Source organism: Cibotium barometz, chromosome 20 (assembly GCF_041138505.1).
Source record: "Cibotium barometz isolate CiBa-2024 chromosome 20, ASM4113850v1, whole genome shotgun sequence".
Classification (NCBI taxonomy): Eukaryota; Viridiplantae; Streptophyta; class Polypodiopsida; order Cyatheales; family Cibotiaceae; genus Cibotium; species Cibotium barometz.
Window position 1 is genome coordinate 9,525,704 of NC_141065.1, and position 20,658 is coordinate 9,546,361.

The following is a 20,658-nucleotide window of genomic DNA, read 5'->3' on the forward strand; positions in this document are numbered from 1 at the left end:
TACGTGAGAAGCTTTGAGTAGCCCTAGTGATAGGCAACTTATCGAGGTGGCATGAAAGGTACATGCGATGTCATATGCAAAGTCTCCTTCTGTTGTGAAAATGGTTGGGATCCTTAACTACTTCATTGGATTTTACACGGACTTCTGGCCCTCCAAAATGGGTTCGCTCTCTACTTCAGGATTCAGGTGTATCACTTTCAGATGCTCAACAATCTACTACACGTGTCTTACGTACACGCCCTTTAGTAAATATTACCTTGATGTCTCATATTGGTGATGTGTTTGAGCCTGAAACGGTTAAGGAAGCTCTTTCCTTACCACATTGGTGTGAAGCAATGCAAGCAGAGATTTCTTCTATTGAATCTAATAACACATGGCAGTTAGTTCCACGACCTTCACATAAAAAGGTCATTGGTGTTAAGTGGATTTTCAAAGTCAAGTTTCATTCTGATGGTACTCTTGATAAGTACAAGGCACGACTTGTTGCTAGAGATTATGCTCAAAAAGAAGGTGAAGACTTTGATGAAACTTTTACTCCTACTGCCAGATATTCTACTATTCGTGTTGTTTTTGCTCTTGCTTCTCACTATTCCTGGCCTATATATCAAATGGATGTTAACTGTGCCTTCTTGAATGGAGATTTAGAGGAGGAAGTTTATGTGGCACAACCTGAAGGTTTTATTGCACAGGGTCATGAACATGATGTGTATTTATTATAGAAAGCTCTTTATGGTCTTAAGCAAGCTCCTCGAGCTTGGTATCAGAAGATTGACAGTTTTCTCCTTTCTCTACATTTTGAGATGACTCATGCAGATCCTAATCTTTATGTGCTTATTGTGGATGATGATATATGCATTCTTGTGCTTTATGTGGATGATTTGACACTCACTAGCTCTAATTTGGACCTACTCAAATGGGTTTAAACTCAACTCACAACATCATTTGCCATGACTGATCTTGGACTGCTCCACTATTTTCTTGGTTTAGAAGTGTGGCATTTTGCTTCTGGCATCTTTCTTTGTCAAAAGAAGTATACTTTAAGGTTGCTTGAGAAATATGGCATGCATGATTGTGCATCACTCACTTGTCCCATGGATCCTAATTCAAAATTATCCAAAGATGATGATTCCCCTGAGGTTGATTCTACAGAGTATCGCCAACTTATTGGTTTTCTACTTTATTTGGTTAACACTCGGCCAGATCTCTCCTATGCTATGAGTATTCTCAGCCAATTCTCTTCACAGCCTCGTCGATCTCATTGACAGGCAGCTTTGAGGGTTCTTCGATATCTTCATGGAACTCTTGAGTATGGCATTTCTTATGCAGGTGGAGATACACTTATTGGTTACTCAGATTCTGATTGGGCAGGGTGTATTGATACTAGGCGTTCCATGTCAGGCTCGTTTCTTGGAAATGTCAAAAGCAGCGAATTATTTCTTCTTCATCGACAAAAGCAGAGTACAAGTCATATCTTGATGCCACTTCTGAAGCACTTTGGCTTTAGCAAATTCTGAATCACCTTGGATGTTCATCTACTCTGACACTCATCTACTCAGATTCACAGAGTGCTATTGCTTTAGCCAAAAATCTAGTTATTTGAGGACGATCCAAACACATTGATGTTCATTTTCATTTTGTTCATGATTGGATTTTTGAAGGTCGCATTCAGCTTGAGTATTGTCCTACCAAAGATAATGTTGCTGATTTGTTTACTAAGCCTCTTCCTCGACCTACCTTGGATTATCTTCTTCAGTGCGTTGGCGTTGGTCCTCCCATCTGGACCTGAAGAGGAGGTGTTGGATAGGTGTCATCTCCAGATGGTGTCACGCTAGTGGCACACTCTTTAGCCTCTAGGCATTTTTGGGATTTATAGCATTCATTTCTATTTTTCCTATTTACACATTTTTGGGTGGAGGAAAGGGTGGAGGAACTTTTCTAGAGATCCGTTCATCTTGTGCCTATATATATGAGGCATTGTAGTTCATTTCTAATCAAGTTGGCTAGTGGTTCATTGTTGAGTTCTTGAGTACATTGTCTCTTCTCTCATCTCTTCTTTCTCACATGGTTTACAAAAAACTTGCAATATCTTGGTATTTTATTATCTAGTTATTCTATAGAGATTTCGTAAATCTTGTAATGATTCCCATTTTACAATACCTTGGTATTGTATTATCTACTTATTCTCTAGAGATATCATAAATGTTGTAATGATAGGATGAGGCTCACACTTAAGTTTGAGAATATCTCTTGGGTTGATAGTTTAGACTGAGGTCGGTGTTAATATACAAAAAATGGCTGAAATTTAATTAACTTGAATGATTCACCCTACATCAAAAAAATTGTAGCACGGGCTCAAGCACAAGCTTGAGCCCTAATAGGAATGTGCCTTACATTACTTACTATAAATTATTATCAGGTGTGGTGTAATGTTTAATGATTTCTCTTAATAGTAATGGATTAGTGATTTTATTGACGATTTGACCTTATGTTTTAAATTAGTGCTTTCATTGATGGTTTAACCTTATGTTTTGGTCTCTATGCATAAGATTTACCATGTATTATCGTAGTAGTGATTGGGATCAACCTTGGTTTCAAGCCTCCATCATGATTGAAATCAAATTTGGTTTTCTAGGTCACAAAGATTGTCCACCACCATTGTCTAAAAATTATGACTAGGAGACAAAAAAAGGTGTTGGATATACTAACTAAAAATCAATGCTTGTATAATAAGATTTCATATTAGAGTCTATTTCCAAGCTAATGTTTAAAGTGCTTTTATAGGTGGAGATGATTTGCACTCACCACACCATGCTAAACCATCAAGGAGATCAATCCAAATTAGCTTTGAAAACTAGCAATGAGCTAGATTTCAACGTAAATGAATCTACCATATTTCTTCAAAAGTGTGAAGGAAGCAAGGATGTGCAGCAAGACAAAATAAGTCATGATCTTCAAGGAGACAAAGAATCTATTAAAAATTGCAAAGACGAGAAAGTCCACAGACATAACATCCAAGGAGATAAAGTTAGTGATTCTACAATGTCAAATATAAAAGGTAATGGACTACTCAAAGTTATAAAGCTGTAATATTAGTTATGAATATGGGTGAATCAAACTACACCCTATACAAAAACAAATCATCAAACTCAACCATCAAGAAAAACTAATCATCAAGCATAGAAATAGCAAGTAGATATTGTAAAGTGTCTTGATAATCAAGTGCCATGAGTATTAGACATTGAATATAGTGGAGGGAGTAGCATTGAAGCCATAACTATATATATATATATATATATATATATATATATGTATGTATGTATGTATGTATGTATGTATGTATGTATGTATGTACATACATATATATATATATATACATATATATATACATATATATATACATATATACATATATATATATATATACATATACATATATATATATATATATATGTACGTATGTATGTATGTATGTATGTATGTATATGTATATATATATACATACATATATATATATATATATATATATATATATATATATGTACGTATGTATGTATGTATGTATGTATGTATATGTATATATATATATATATATATATATATATATATATATATAATGACATTGCATATAGTGGAGGAAGTGGCATTGAAGCCATAACTATATATATATATATATAGTTATAGTTATAGTTATGGCTTCAATGCCACTCCCTCCACTATATATAATGTCTAATACTCATGGCACTTGATTATCAAGATACTTTACTATATCTACGTGCTATTTCTATGCTTGATGATTAGTTTTTCTTGATGGTTGAGTTTGATGATTTGTTTTTGTATAAAGCCTAGTTTTATTTGCCCATATTCATAACTAATCTTATAGCTTTATAACTTTAAGTAGTCCATTACCTTTTATATTTGACATTGTATATATATATATATATAGTACATATGGCCAACCTATTGTTCTTTTAGTATACTTATGGTTCTAGAGCCATAGATACTAGAAACTTTAGTAAAAAAGACAAAATTGTTATGACCTTAAGGCTATGACTCATGGTCTCAATGGAAAACCTCTTCACCTTTTCTCCTGCAAGTTATGGCTTTCGAGTCATAAGCACTAGAATTTGACAAAATATTCTCAATGTTTAATTGTATAGAAGTGAATTAACGATGCAAAGAAGTGGACACACTAGCAAGCTTCATTAAAATTGTACCACAAAGTAATTTGAAGGAATTAATGGTAATCAATATTGATGATTCTTTTGGCATTGTTGGAGAAGACCAAGTTAATAGAGTGATATTGGAGAAGACCAAGTTAATAGTGATATTGGATTTGAATGAGTTTATCTTGGTACAAGCCACTAACACACACATCCCTACAATGTGGCAACATGCTCATAGTTCTTTGACTTGGATGTATAGAATTTTTGAAGGCCTTGTTAGGGAGGTTCAATGTAGTTATTTGGTCAACTGCAATGAAGCATAATGTACTCTCGATGGTGAAAGCTTTGCAAAATTATGTAGGAGAAACACTCTCTTTCTCTTTATGATTTGGAGCTAAGAGGGATGCTATACTTAAGAGGGATCAAAATAAACAATGGTCATGATTTGTACTCTTGGTTAAAGACGTGGTGTGTATGAATGGAAGAATCAAAATAAACAATGGTCATGATTTGTACTCTTTAGTCAAAGAAGTTATGTATAAATGGAAGGATCAAAATAAACAATAGTCAAATATGAGGTTCAACACAAGAAGCCTTCCTATAGCAAGTCCCCTAAATGAGAATGATGAAGTTGATAGTAGCAAAGAGTCACAAGGTGTAAGCTCTAGCACGAGAAATATCCATGGTGGTAGCATTTAACTTAGTTCTTCACAAATTAAAATTTTAAGGTCAAAAGCTTCATACATAGCTAAGATCAAAGATATGGAAGCTATGCTACTTGCTCAAAAAGTAGGATACAAAGGTAATACAATCAAGCCGCATGTCACTAAGGACTTCTTAAAGCACCTCTAAAAAACATATGGTTTCATCTAATTTTTGAAGGTACAAATAACAAGATTTATTTTTCAATAGTGGTAATTGTTTTATGGACCTTCATTATCCTAGTTTCAAGTCTAACAATATCTTTATATCCTTTCATGGAGATATTGAGAAGTATAAGTCAATTCTTGAAATGTGCTTGAGTACATACGTTATGGAAGATGATCCTCTTTGTATACCAAAGTTCCCTATCCAAATTGATCAATTTTTTAAGATTGGAAATGTGATTTTCAAAGTGAAGACCTTAACCATTTCTAGCACTAGCCTAGGACTATTTGGGCATGCTCATATTCAGAGAAATACTACAATCCTACATTATAGAGGTAGCAATTACTTACACAAAGATTGGAAAGAGTTGTGTCGATTTTCTCCACATATTAAAAAGTACTCAATTCAAGAGGACCCAAAGGTCTCTTATAATGAAGATATGGTGTGTACATTGTTAGTAATGTGTACAAGATGGCAATGTGGTAGGATATATCAATAGTTGTATAAATACACATATAAGACCAAATGTTTGCTACACTCTTGTCCCAGAGTTACCTCCTTGGTCTAAAATAGGTACCGGTAGTAAATAATTCCGAATATTGTCAAATATGTATTGAAACTATAGAAGAGATTTATATAGGTGATGAGTTGTTTGTAGACTATGAGTTTGATTAGATGCATTGTAATTCTCTATATTGTAGTGCAATATCACTTCATCTTGTATTGCTCAATTTTCTCTAAGCTATGGTTGTACCTACAAAGTTAATGATGTTACCACTTTGTTACCAATGTCTCATGCATGTTGGAATTTTAGAAGACATAATGAATTTGGTTAGATCACTGAAGACATTGAATATACATGTGTAAAAGATGCGTTTATTTTTTAGTATGACTTTGACTAAACCATGTAGCAACACCAAATGATTTCATTTCCCCATGTCAACCCAATAGTGTCCTAAGATTTAGACTTATTATGATGGTGTTTATCAATCAACACCACACAATCCATGAGACGAGTGTCATAATATTTTATTTGAATGATGTTAATATGCGATATATAAATATTTGATGTTTGAACCAAATCAAGGAAGTTAATTCAAATCTTATACTTTGATTTCCATACTAAGATATATGGTTTGGGTGATATTGCAAGGAATTTAGGCATTGTTTTGGGTGCATGGATGTGTGGACATCCTCAAAATGAAAGATTTTAAATATTTAAATAAATATTATTTTAATTAGTTAAACCCAAAATTGAATTATGTATATAGAAAAACATAACTTTATTTTCCAATTAAAAGAGATGAATTTGATTGTTTTTCTAACTTATTCTAACTAGCAAAAAGTTGATTAATTCACATTGAGCCTCAAACTTAAGTTTATGCTTGAAAGCAATTATTGTACATTGTAGTAGCTCCATAAATTATAGGCTTAGACTTGAGTTTGATTGTGAAAGGGTTAATGTACAATCAACCTCAAAATTTAGGTTGTGCCTTTGAAAAAATCACTCTACAACGTAGCTCCATTTATTAGAGGTTCACATTTTAATTTGATTACAAAACCAATTCTACAAGGTCAACTTGGTAGAGTAAATAAAATGAGTACCGAAAAAGCTTACAATTACAAGTATAATGAGTACCAAAAAAGCTTACAATCGCAAGTATAATGTAGAGAAATTGTGTCCACTTCATTTGTTTGAAGAACATCTTTACACTAATTTCTATCCTCAAATAGTGGAAGATTTATTAAGGACTTGAAAAATGGCAGTTGAATAAGTGCCAAAATTCCTAAATTATTCTTAAAGAATACAAAAAAATCATCAGAGTTGTTGGCCATACCTAACTGCATAATTCGAGAAGAAAAGATGCTAAAATTAAGCTTAAACTAATGTCAGTATTATCTATTAAACTCTCTGGAAAGCTATTGTATTGGACTCCCCCATTGGACGATTAGAGATAAATCAAACAATTAGAGATGAAGGATCATCCATTGGGACAATGGAATCCCCGATTGGACGATTAGAGATGAAGAATCGCCCATTGGGACAGCACGATAAATTGTCCATTGAACTCTCAGATTGCCGATTGGACAACGAGATAAATCATCGACTAAACGCTTGGAAAATGTAAAATTGGATGATTGGACTCGATCAATCACATGATTGAAGAAGATCGATTGGAAACACTGATCAAATGATTGAAAAATATCGATCGCATGATTAGAGAATCACTGATATAGGATGATTAGAGAATCACTGATATAGGATAATTAGAAAACATTGATCAGACGATTTGATGATTGGAAAACACCACTCAAACTATTAAAAATTATCGATCACATGATTGGAGAATCACTGATATAGAATGATTCTTGAGGGTGGAATCAAACGATCCTTGAAGGTAGAGTCGGGCAATTCAAGAAAATAGAGTTGTTTGATCCAAAAAGTTGAATTAGGTGATCCAAGAAGTGGAATTAGTCGATCCCAAAAAGTAGAATTGGATGGTCCTTGAAATGGAATCGGTCGTGGTAAGATCATTGGAGAAAGTGGAATTGTTAGAACGAGTGGAATCAATGAAGTAGGATTGGTAGAGTTTGATCATCGTTAGAGAACTAGGAATCAAAATGATTCCAAGACAAGAATCATCGATGAAAGAGTGGAGTCGATTATGAATGCAAAAATAAATGATTCAAGAGCTAAATCAATTGATTGCAAAACCTGTGTCAACACCTGGTGACGCGGTGGAAAAGTGGGATCAGACAAAACAATCTGACTGTGTGCAAAATGATTTGAGTGTATGAAATTATCCGATTGTAAAATTTTAAAATTTACAGCTATGATGGAATCGCTTCTTGCTGGTGAATCAATGATTATAAACACTTACAATGAAGCTTTTTCTTGAAGTAGGGAGTCGATGAAAAAGCCTCCTTCACTGTTTACAAAGAAAAAGAGCTTCAATGGAAAGCTTGATTAAAAATCTTCAAGCTATGTTGTGACTGATAAAATCCAAGTAGAACAAGCTACAGAAAGCTTGAACATAGTGTAGATAAAAAAACACCAAAAAGCAAGCCATGGAAAACCTGTAGTCTAATACCACTATTGGATCTCATAGAATGGAGAGACAAACTCACACATACACAATGCTTAATGACAAGAAGAAAAGGTTGTAGAGTCTGAGAGAGAATGGGAAGCTCAAAGGAGAGAGATGAAAGCTCAAAGGAAAGAGATGAAAGCTCTCTATAAGTATAAAGAGAAAAGTATAAATGTGCAAGAAACCCTAAATTATAAATGAGGTTACTTATATACTAGCTAACCCCAAGGTCCGCATTTACACCTGCATGGCCATGGGAAAAAACCCAGTGTGATAAAAGTGAGAGACAATAGCAAGCTCAAAGGAGAGAGATGCAAGATCAAAGGAGAGGGAATGGCAAGCTCAAAGGAGAGAGATACAACAAGTATAAAGAGAAAAGTACAAATAAGCAAGCAACCCTAAACTATAAATGAGGTTTCTTATATACTAGTTAACCCTAAGGTGACCGTTGCCATAGGGAAAAATCTAGTGAGACCAAAGTGCCCATTGTATAAGTGCATGTCCCCACGATAAAGTACTACTAAATATCTAACATTAATCACATAAGTCTACTTTTAATCACATCAATAGTACACATTAATCACATAAGTCTACTTTTAATCACATCAATAGTACACATAATCACATAATGCAACTCCAATCCATATTTCCTCAATAATATACCAAGGATTTGCATCCAAGGGCAAGATAAAGTGGGAAAAATATAAGTTTTTTATAGTAGAAAAACAGCTCTATTTCCTTGCCTCATCCAAGACTAGTTTAATCCCTGGCACAGCGACTCCATTTGTTCATGTCAAGAACCGTCTTGTTCTCTAGCAAGGAGCCATAGTGCTAATGGTTAGCTTGGTGAACATGCTAGATACCCACCCTTTACCCACAATGCCCATGCATGACACTTGCAATATACACATGGACTCTGCATATAGTAAACACATCAATAGGCACAGATATCTCAAGCCCCTGCATAAGCCTTATCATCAACAGTCTTCTAGGTATATCTCTAGGTGGGATGACCATGGTAGACGTAAGCATGGCCCAGGGTACGACCCATCACCTAGACCTTTCTCAAATCAGTAAGAACTTTCCATAGCCTCTTCTCTTCGACCTTATCAGCCATTTATCCACACTGCCCACCTCTATCATAGCTATGGGCAAAGTCTGTTGCCATGCCTACAATCTAATAATCTTGACTCCCCAAGAAAAGGTATGTCGAGTAAATGTCAAAGGAAGCAGATAGATAAGATTCAAAGAAAACAATTGAGTTAGAGAAATCTTTAAGTTGGAGGAGTACACACCTTTTCGCCACCCATTGCCCATGCATCTCACCTACATATTTCACAAGCATCAAAAAAAAAATCACATCTCACACTTCACAGTATGCATGCGCACATGCACTTGCAACTATCCTTGTCAATGCCAACACTCTAGGTACATCTCTAGATGGTGCGACCCGTCACCTGAGAACCCTCGATCTTGCAAGTACCTCCGAAGAGCTTCAATGGATGCAACCTTGACTCTAATTTAGCACCAACACAACGTATTTGCTACAAAGAAGCCTAAACATCACGCTATGAGCTCAGGTTATAACATGGTAACACCTAGAAAACCCTCAACCTTGTAGGTACCTCCAAAGAGCTTCAATACATGCAACCTCTACTTCAACTCTAATTCAGCACCAACACCACCTCTCCTTGGCGAATGTATTCGCCACCATGAAGAAACTGTTAGAATTAGGATGGATGGAGAGACACCATGATCATACTCATGATAATTGCATAAGAAAAGCTAGATGGGATGGAGATTCATACTAATCACATCATTATAACTAAATGGACAGCATAATGACACAAGATATGGGATAATGGAGGTTGTGTACTCTTGCATTAGATGAGAGCCTCTTATATAGGCTATAGTACAAGTGATTAGGGTTTGTTTAACCCCTAAGCAAAACTCTAATAATATCTTGAAGGGAGCACCCAAAATCCTAGGTTGGAGTGCAAGAGAGATCCTCTCCCACTTGCTCTAAGCACCTAGCATATGCTCAAAAGATTCTACTAGATACTATAAACCATACTCTATCAAGTTTAGCTAAGGCTAAAGTGACCTTTAGACCATATGCCCTTATCCCCAATGTCACATGTATATTTTGGTGTATTGTTTTCAACACCCTCCCTCAACAAAATACCCATGGCTACTAAGATGACAATGCTAGCTCTAGTTACTATTTATAGCTCTAGTTATGATGATGACGTCCAAGTGCCTATCGGTCTTACTCATGGTAGTTTATAATGCCAAAAGTTGATGGTTAGACAGATGCTAGGATTCTAGTCAAGTTTACATTTCGCTTAGGATAGAGGGGTGACTACAGGTAGGCAGGCCCTAGAAGGTCTAAAAAACCCAATCATGCTCGATGTAGTTAGCCTCTACTAAGGCTCCTTCTTCTTTGTCGCCCTTTTTGTCTTCACTTGAAATGTATGTTGTTCCTACAAGTAGAGCTTTTTGAGCTTTGTTTCTAAAGAAACAATCTTTTTCTTCATGCCCTGGTTTTTCACAAAAGTTGCATGATTTCTTGGAGAAGTCTTTCTTTGAATTTGGTCCTTTGGAGAACCCTTTGTTGGACTTCTTATAGTCCCCCTTTGTTGAAGAAGGCACCATCTGTAATACCCTGCCTTTGCTTAACTTTTGTATCTTCAGAGGGATGCTTCCACATCCATAAGGTTTGGTGCTAGCAAGTTAGTGAGAGTAGTAACTATGTTACCATACTCCTCTTGAGGTAAAATTTTTAAAAGTACGGCTATGATTACATATTCTTCAATAGTCTTCTTGATCCTAGCAGTTGTGTGAGAATACTTTTCATGTAGTTTAGATGGATTAGGAGTGACTCTCTTAAATTCAATTTAAGCTCAAAGAATTTAATTAGGAGGCTTATTTTAGAGTTCTTTGATTGAGCTCTAAAGAGAGTTTCTAAGGTGTTCCAAGCCTCATTGGATCAGTCATCTATCTATGTGATGGATATAGGTATCACTGAGTCCCAAGGCTGTGATGGACAAAGCCTTCTCATCCTTGCAAATCCATAAAGTTTTCTTGTCCCTTCGTCACACCCCATAGCCCTTTTCCATTCGCCACACCCCATAGCCCTTTTCCATTCGCCACACCCCATAGCCCTTTTCATCCTTGCAAATCCATAAAGTTTTCTTGTCCCTTCGTCACACCCCATAGCCCTTTTCCATTCGCCACACCCCATAGCCCTTTTCTCATAAGAGTAAACTTAACCTTCGTTTGCCATGTATGAAAGTTATACCCTTCAAATTTATCTACTTTAGTTGTACTAGCCATTATATTGGGTAGGTCTTACCTCTTGGCACTGGAAGCCAAAGGGCAATGTTTAAGTTCTTACACTGATTTGAGATGCAAAGCTAGAAACTAAAAGCCCCCATCACCGTAGAGAAACATGTTAGAAGATAAAAACTCTAAAAAATCTTGACTTTTTGCAAGGTAATGGTACCATGGCTTTTTATCTGTGGGCTTTGTTGTTTTTTTTCTTTCCTTTCTTCTTTGGCTTCAGATGTTTTACATTGGAGGATTCATATGATGAGGGCATGATTAACAAAGTTAATCAATGCTAATCACATCATTACTAAATGAGCAGCATAATGACACAAGAGATGGGATAATGGAGGTTGTGTACTCTTGCATTAGATGAGAGCCTCTTATATAAGCTAGAATACAAGTGATTACGGTGTTATTAACCCCTAAGCAAAACCCTCTTATATAAGCTAGAATACAAGTGATTATGTGCATTAGATGAGAGCCTCTTATATAAGCTAGAATACAAGTGATTACGGTGTTATTAACCCCTAAGCAAAACCCTAATAATATCTTGAAGGGAGCACCCAAAATCCTAGATTGGAGTGCAAGAGAGATCTTGTCCCACTTGATCGAGGCACCTAGCATATGCTCAAAAGATTCTACTAGATACCAGTATATCAAGTTTAGCTAAGGCTAAAGTGACCTTTGGACCATATGCCCTTATCCCCAATGTCACATGTATATTTTGGTGTATTATTTTCAATAGAAACCTAATCTCTAAGTATCAATCTCTAAACATCACATGCTATGAGCTCAGGATATAATTTCATGTCGCATGAAGATTTGGACGACTATCTACCCATGCAAATCATTCCATGGCGGTCTTGACGCTCATTCCGCTAATCTCACAAGGTGCCAACCACTTCTACCAACTACCTAAAATGCTGTTAACTCACCTACATTGTCAGTCCTGAGAAAAGATACCTTTTGACTTGCTTGATTCTCCATTTGGGCAAGCCAAACCTTGAAATGAGAAAGAGCATCAGACTTCTTAGGTAAGAAATAAACCGATGATTTGCGAGAGAAGTCATCCACAAGAAGCATATAATACTTGGATCCACCAAGCGATTGTACTTCCATAGGTCCTGCAAGATCAGCATGAATAAGCTCAAGTATGCGTGTGGCCCTATGAGTAGCCTCCTTTGGAAAAGAAGCCCGATGTTGCTTTCCTTGAGCACAAGGACAAATGTGATGGCGAGGTTTCTGAAGCTTTGGTAGACCTGTAACCATGTTATGTGAGACAAGATGTTGCGAAGTAGCAAGAGGAACATGGCCAAAGCGAAAATGCCATAGATCACTATCTTCATTAGAAATAAGGGCTTTAGGAGAAGCAAATAATTGATGAAGATGAGACTCATGTGGTGGCAACTGTGCTATAAAAGAGCTTATATGATAAAGCCCAGCATTTTGATAACCATGTGCCACACAAGAAAGTGACTGTCTATCAATGATTTCAATCAGTTCATCCATCAAAGTAAACCCCAAGACCTGTCGTATCTCCAAAAACGCAGCCAATAGATGGGCTGTCCACCAAGGAAGTATCTGCACAAAGATAGTGCAAAAATGCAGCCACAAAACGCAGTCGATATATGAACCAATAGACTCCGTAGAAACCACCAAAAGAGGGCTGAGAATGTAGCCTTAGGTAGAAGGAGTATGGAGGAGTTGATTGTCCACAAAAACGCAAACACAAAGTGTGTAGTAGCAAAGTGGAATTTTCAGCCGCGCGATAGAAAGGTGTAGAAAAGAGGATGAATATGTACCTCAAAACACCATGAAGAGGACTGAAGTTGATGATGAAAACGCAGCCAAGAAATGGCTACAAATCTCTCCACAAGAAGCCTTTAAAAAAAAACGCTACCGCATGTAGGGAAAACTAGTTGGCAATGTTTTCACCGCAAGTAGAGTTGTAGGACTCGGATTGAAGTGCTTTAAAAACATACTTGTAGAGGATGGTAAGGGGCTAGTTTGAAGCCTTTTGCATCATTAAATGAGTGCAAGGATGATAAGTAAGGGCTTCATGCAGGCAGTCTGCGAAGAATAACTCAAAAAACGGTGAGAAATTTGCGAAAACTTTCTTCTGCAAAGTTGTAGACCACAATGATTCCAGTAGGTGTAGCGGGCACAATCCTCAAAAACGCATTCGTTTTGCAGAAAATCAAAAAATAAAAAATGCTATTGAAAGCGAGGTTGTTGAAGAGGACTAGAGGTAGAGAGGAAGAAGGATAAGGAGGCTCTATGTGCGTCACCACCTTGCTCTGATACCATGTGAGAAAGAAGAGATGAGAGAAGAGACAATGTACTCAAGAACTCATCAATGAACCACTAGCCAACTTGATTAGAAATGAACTACAATGCCTCATATATATAGGCACAAGATGAACGGATCTCTAGAAAAGTTCCTCCACCCTTTCCTCCACCCAAAAATGTGTAAATAGGAAAAAATGGAAATGAATGCTATAAATCCCAAAATTTCCTAGAGGCTAAAGAGTGTGCCACTAGCGTGACACCATCTGGAGATGACACCTATCCAACAAACCATGTTCTAGAATGTTGTTTGTAAACCATTTATGACATCTCTAGGGAATAACTAGATAATACAATACCAAGATATTGTAAGTTGTTTTTGTGAATCATTTGCTAGAAAGGCAATGAATGATTGGAGATCCAAGTTTAGGACTTTACAAGTAACTATTGAATTAAAGGAACACAATATATTCAATTTAATAAATTTCCTATATAGAACAACATTTGAACAGTCAATGAACATTTGTTAGTTTAAAGTGCTCTGTGCTTCTCTCTCTCTCTCTCTCTCTCTCTCTCTCTCTCTCTCTCTCTCTCTCTCTCTCTCTCTCCTTGGTTTAATGCATTAATGTCTTCTATCTCTCTTTCTCCTTGGTTTAATGCCTTCTCTCTCTCTCTCTCTCTCTCTCTCTCTCTCTCTCTCTCTCTCTCTCTCTCTCTCTCCTTGGTTTAATGCATTAATGTCTTCTATCTCTCTTTCTCCTTGGTTTAATGCCTTCTCTCTCTCTCTCTCTCTCTCTCTCTCTCTCTCTCTCTCTCTCTCTCCTTAGTTTAATGCCTCTCTCTCTCTCTCTCTCTCTCTCTCTCTCTCTCTCTCTCTCTCTCTCTCTCTCTCTCTCTCTCTCTCTCTCTCTCTCTCTCTCTCTCTCTCTAAATTAAACCTAAGAAAAAAAGAGAGGGGAGGGTTGTAGCGCCGAGCGCTATAGCCCTCCCCCCCTTTTTTTTCTTTCATTTTTTCTGTCTTTTGATTTTCTTTTACTCTTTTGTTTAAATCATTTTTAGTTTTTTTTTCTCTTTCATTTTTTCCCTCATTTTTTTATCTCCTCTCTTTCACTCTTTTTTCTCTTTTGGTTAAAGTGTTTTTCATTTTTCTCTCTTTTGGTTTTTTTTTTGTTTTTTTCTCTTTCATTTAAATTATTTTTTTTCTCTTTCGTTTAAATCCTTTTTCATTTTTCCTCTCTTTCTTTTTTCCCCCCCATTTTTTCCTCTCCTCTTTTGTTTAAATAGAAGACCATTCCGACCATGGATAGCCCAATTGGAGCCCCATTGGCAAGCCTCCCCATTCAGTTGGAAAACCCCCGGGGTAAGCACGGCCATACCTCTCTTTGTTCTGGTAATAAGTGTTCTCCAAGTTAAACAACCCATTCTGAGACCAATCTAAGTGTTTCATGGACATCCCATGGAAAGCATGGCCATACATCTCTCCCTATTTTGGCAATAAGTGTTCTCCAAGTTGGAAAATCCATTCTGAGACCAATCTAAGCATGGACATATGATGCCGATCATGGACAACAAAGAGCCCATCCAGATCAAAAATAGCCCATCCCATTGGCATACATCCCATCTTGCCCATCCCACGCACATATGTAGTCCATCACGCTCATATACAGCCTGTCTTGCACACATGTAGGGCCATCATGCTCATATACAACCTATCTTGCACACATACAACTTATACTGCTCATGGCCATTCAGCCCATCCCATGCACATACAACCCCTATCCCACATCCATACATCTCATCACGCACACACAACCTATTTGGTGCCTATACAAGCCCTCCTTTATACATACAACCGATCCATCTCACAACAAACAACCCATCTTTTGTGCACATACAACCCATCTAGAATCATAAAAAATCCATCCACCACGGCCATGCAGATCACACCAAGATGACACCGATCATGCAAATGTCTTGGGCAACCCATTCAGACCATGTACATATCTCAAAGAACAAGGGAGAGCACACCTTGAGAGACTAGGCATATAGAAATTGCATGGAGCCCATTTCGCACATGTATGGACCATTGAAGGTCATGTAGACTACATCTAGACAACATCGAGCATGTAGAGATCTCGAGAAGCCCATTTGAACCATGGAAAAATCACAAAGGATGAAGTAGAGCACACATTGAGAAGAATAAGCATATAGAAATCATATAGAGCGCATACCAACCATATGCGAATCACATGGACCATACAAAGCACATCAGGAGAAGACAAAGCATGTGGAGATCCCATATAGTCGATTTCGCACATTTACATACCATATGGATAATCCAAGGCCATGCAGACCACACCAAGACGACACTGAGCATATAAATGTTTTGGGAAACCCATTTGGACCATGTACATATCTCAAAGAAAAAGGCAGAGCACACCTTGAGAAGACTGGGCATATAGAAATCACATGGAGCCCATTCCGCACATGTCGGACCATACGGACCATCCAAGGCCATGTAGACCACACCGAGACAACACTAAGCATGTAGAGGTCTCGCCCCATCTGGACTATGGATAGATCACAAAGGATGAGGTAGAGCACACCTTGAGAAGACTGAGCATATAGAAATCACATAGAGCATAGACCAACCATATGCGGATCACATGGACTATACAAAGCACATCGAGAGAAGACCAAGCACGTGGAGATCCCATACATCTTATCTCACACATTTACATACCATATGAATAATCCAAGACCATGCAGACGACACCGAGCATTGGGCAACCCATTCAGACCACCATGAACATGTCTCAGAAGCACACCTTGAGAAGATCAGCCATATGAAAATTGCATGGAGCCCATTCCGCACATGTATAAAACATATGCACCATTGAAGGCCATGTAGAGCACATTGAGCATGTAGAGGTCTCGAGTAGCCCATTTGGACCATGGACATATCACAAAGGATGAGGTCTAGAGCACATGTTGAGAAGACTAAGCATATAGAAATCACATAGAGCACATACCAACCATATGGAGATCACATGGGCCGTACAAAGCACATCGGGAGAAGACCGAGCAAGTAGAGATCCCATACAACCCATCTTGCACATTTACATACCATATGGATAATCCAAGGCCATGCAAACCACACCAAGATGACACCGAGCATGTAAATGTCTTGGGCAACCCATCTGGACCATGTACATATCTCAAAGGACAAGGCAGAGCACACCTTGAGAAGACTAGGCATATAGAAATCACATAGAGCCCATTATGATCATATGCAGATCACATGGATGGAATAGAGTACACTGAGAGAAGGCCAAGCATGTAGAGATCCCATACAACCCATTCCACACATGTATGGACCATCCAAGGCCATGATCTATGACATCATGCATGGTCATCATGTGGATGATACATGTATCTCCATGGATGACCAAAAGCAATAGAATGAACAAATCTACTCATCTCTTTGATATTCTCCATGTTTAGGCCAATTTTGTTGAAATTATCCATGGAAGTGCTTGTTCTTCATAAACTTGCCAAGTTGCTTTCTTGTATAAGTAATGTAGGAAGTATATCACTACCTTAGGTAGGGATGGTGTGACTTTTGTATGATTAAGCATATCTTTAACCCAATCCCTAGATCAAGAGCACAATTTATCGTACTCATCCTCCCCTATCTATTATGTTTGACAAGTTTCATCCCAATCTTTCTACGTTGTTGTAAGGTCATAATAAAAACCTACAATTTCCTCATTGAGAACACGATCTATTTTCATTTTTTTTCCCTTCCTCCATATCTTTAAAGTCACTCACAGTCTTTAATTTCTTTAATATAACTTTTCCTTGCATTATTTTAGCTTGAAGTGTCCTTACCTCATCTGGTAAAAGGCCAACAATACATCTAAACAAGGTGGATCCTAGTGACACAGTGCCAGGAGCTTGCTTAAGTTGGCCACCCTTAAGAGTACTCTCTATCTTTATCTTATCGGTAGAGGTAGGAGCTTTTACTTCTCCCTTTGTATTTGGTAGATTTCCATGTTCATATTCATCCAAGATTAATTGCCAATTCTTGAAAATGTCATCCTCACAAAATAGAAGATGGTCGTATGTCTTATAAAAGCCACAATGAAGTGTATGTTAGGTTGTGTCCACAAAGTGTTGAAAAAATAACGTGAAATGGTAGCTAGTAAGATAACTATATTCACAAAAGAAATTATTGAGGATCATCAATATTTTTGAGAAATTGTGAGAAATACTTACGATCCAATCATGGTGGTTTTCTTTGTGACATTTATGCTAGGTTTTGGTCTTTGTGGTCTACCACATCCCAACCATTTTCCCCTTGCTTGAGTGAGATGATCCAAGAAAGGATCTTTTTGCATGGACTTGGCAATAGAAATATTAGCATCCTTAGATATAAGAGTAGTAAACTTTGGAAGGGAATTAACTATGATGTTTATCTTTATAACTTTGGAAGGGAATTAACTATGATGTTTGTCTTCCTGTATTGGAACTTTTGGTCTCCAGTCCCTCCTTGCTACCTTTTATATAAAAAAGATGTAAGCTATTGAATGGAAGTGACATTGCATTAGCTAACTTCTCTTTGGCATTTGGAGTCACACTAATAGTGATACAAGAAATTCCTTCTTGCACTGCAATCTTTCAACAATCCCTATGTCTCCATAGTCTTCATCACCTTTTGTTAAGTATATGGGAATGTCGCCTTTGTACTTAGTTTTATGGTTGTGTGTCAAAGAACCACTTGAGCCCTTCTTTATTACCCACCATTGTCATACCTCTTTCCTATCTTGAGGCAGGGAGGATTGTATTTGGGTTTGTTTGCAAGGGGAGCACTCTCTAAGCAAAATGTCTTCTTTTGTGGCTCCATGCCTGCACTTCACAATAATTTCAAAAGACAAATAACAACATGAGGAGACCATGAATAGTAAACATTTGACTAAAAATCAAATATCAGAGTATCATTATGAAAATAATAAATGTATATACTTGAATATATTTGTGTATGAAGCTCATTAGCTCAAGCTCAATTTTAAGCCAAGGGCTAAGTGTCTTGAAGCTCAAAATGAATTTTGAGACTTTCTTATTATATAGAAACATGGAGCAAATGTTTGTAGAGGCTCAACTCAAATTTGAGCCACTATAGGGATATTTGTGTCTTGAAGACCATGTCTCTCGACCCTAGATATTCCTTTCCTAAAGTGATTGATAGAATGGACAAGTGTCTTGAAGCTCACACTATAGGTTTAGCCTGTGTTAGTGTATTTTTGTGTGTAGGGATCAAACTCAAGTTTGAGCCTCAATGGCTGAGAGTGAAAAAGTTTCATGAGGCTCAAACTTTGAGTTCAAGCATGTATTAGTGTATTTGCTTATGCAAGGCTCAAACTTTGAGTTCAAGCATGTATTAGTGTATTTGTTTATGCAAGGCTCAAACTCAAGTTTGAGCCTTGAATCATTGGGAGTATGGACAATCGTCTTCATCCTCAAGCTTGAGTTTTAGCCTCTCCTGAAATGTTTGCACCCCTCTTGAATTGGTTGAGACAATGGAAAAGTGTCCTAAGGAGGCTGAGCTTGATCATGCATTAGTGTTGGATCTCTCTCAAGTTTCATGAAACTCAAACTTGAGTTTGAGCTTGTATTAGAGTATATATGTGTGTAGGACAAATGTTTGAGCCTCAATGGTGAGAGAATAGACAAGTGTCCTGAGGCTCAAACTTCAGTTTGAGCCTTTCCTAAAAAGTTTGAGCCTCTTCTAAAATTGTTTAGAGAATGGACAAGTTTGAGCCTTTTTTAGTGTATTTGTGTGTGTAGAGGTCAAACTCAAGTTTAAGCCTCAATGGCCGAGAGTGGACAACTTTCATGAGGCTCAAACATGAGCCTGTATTAGTGTATTTGTTTATGCAAGGCTCAAACTCAAGTTTGGCCTGAAATCATTTTGAGAGTATGGAGAAGCCTAGTATGGACAAGAATCTTCAGCCTCAAACTTGTTTGAGCCTTTATGAGTGTATTTTTGTATTTGAGCCTATATAAGTGTATTTGTTTTATTAGGGTTCAAACATAAAAATACACTAATATAGCCTCAAAGTTGGAGGTTGTATTAGTGTATTTTTGTGTTTGAGCCTATATAGGTGTATTTGTGTTATGTAGGGTTCAAACTAAAATTTGAGCCTCAATGGTTAAGAGAATGGTCATGTCATGAGGCTAAAACTTGTGTTTAAGCCCGTGTAAGTGTATTAGTGTTATGGAGGCATAAATGGTTGAGAGAGAAAGTTTCTTGAGGTCCAAACTTGATTTTGAGACTCTCCTCTTATGATGCTTTCTCCCTCAACCATTGAGGCTTAAACTTGATTTTAATCTTATATTAGAGTATTCGTGTTGTGTAAGGCCTCAATGGTTGAGAGAGCATGTGTCTTGAGGTTCAAACTTGAGTTTTGAACCGCCTCTCTCCAAATGGTTCAGAGAATATGGTCAAGTGTCTCAAGGCTCAAACTTGAGTTTGAGCATGTATTTGTGTATTTGTGTTGTGTAGGGCTCAAACTCAAGTTTAAGCCTCAAACGGTTCAGAGAGAAAGTGTCATGAGGCTCTCCACTCAAGTTTTAGCCTCTCCATCTTCTCTTATAGGTTCAACCCTCTTTTTCCTTATTCAAATTATCAAGTAAGAATAGGCATTTCGATTATTACCTTTGGAGAAGAGGTTACAACAAGTATAAATGGGAAAGTAGAGGCTCTTAATTAGCGTGAAGCTATCGACCCTAAACCTACATCAAAATGCAACATAGATAGAAGAGGAATGAATAAGAGTCAGGCAAGGACATAACAATGCTTTCATGTAATAACTTCTAATGATTATTATTAGTGAAAGTACCATTCATCACTATGTGATTTT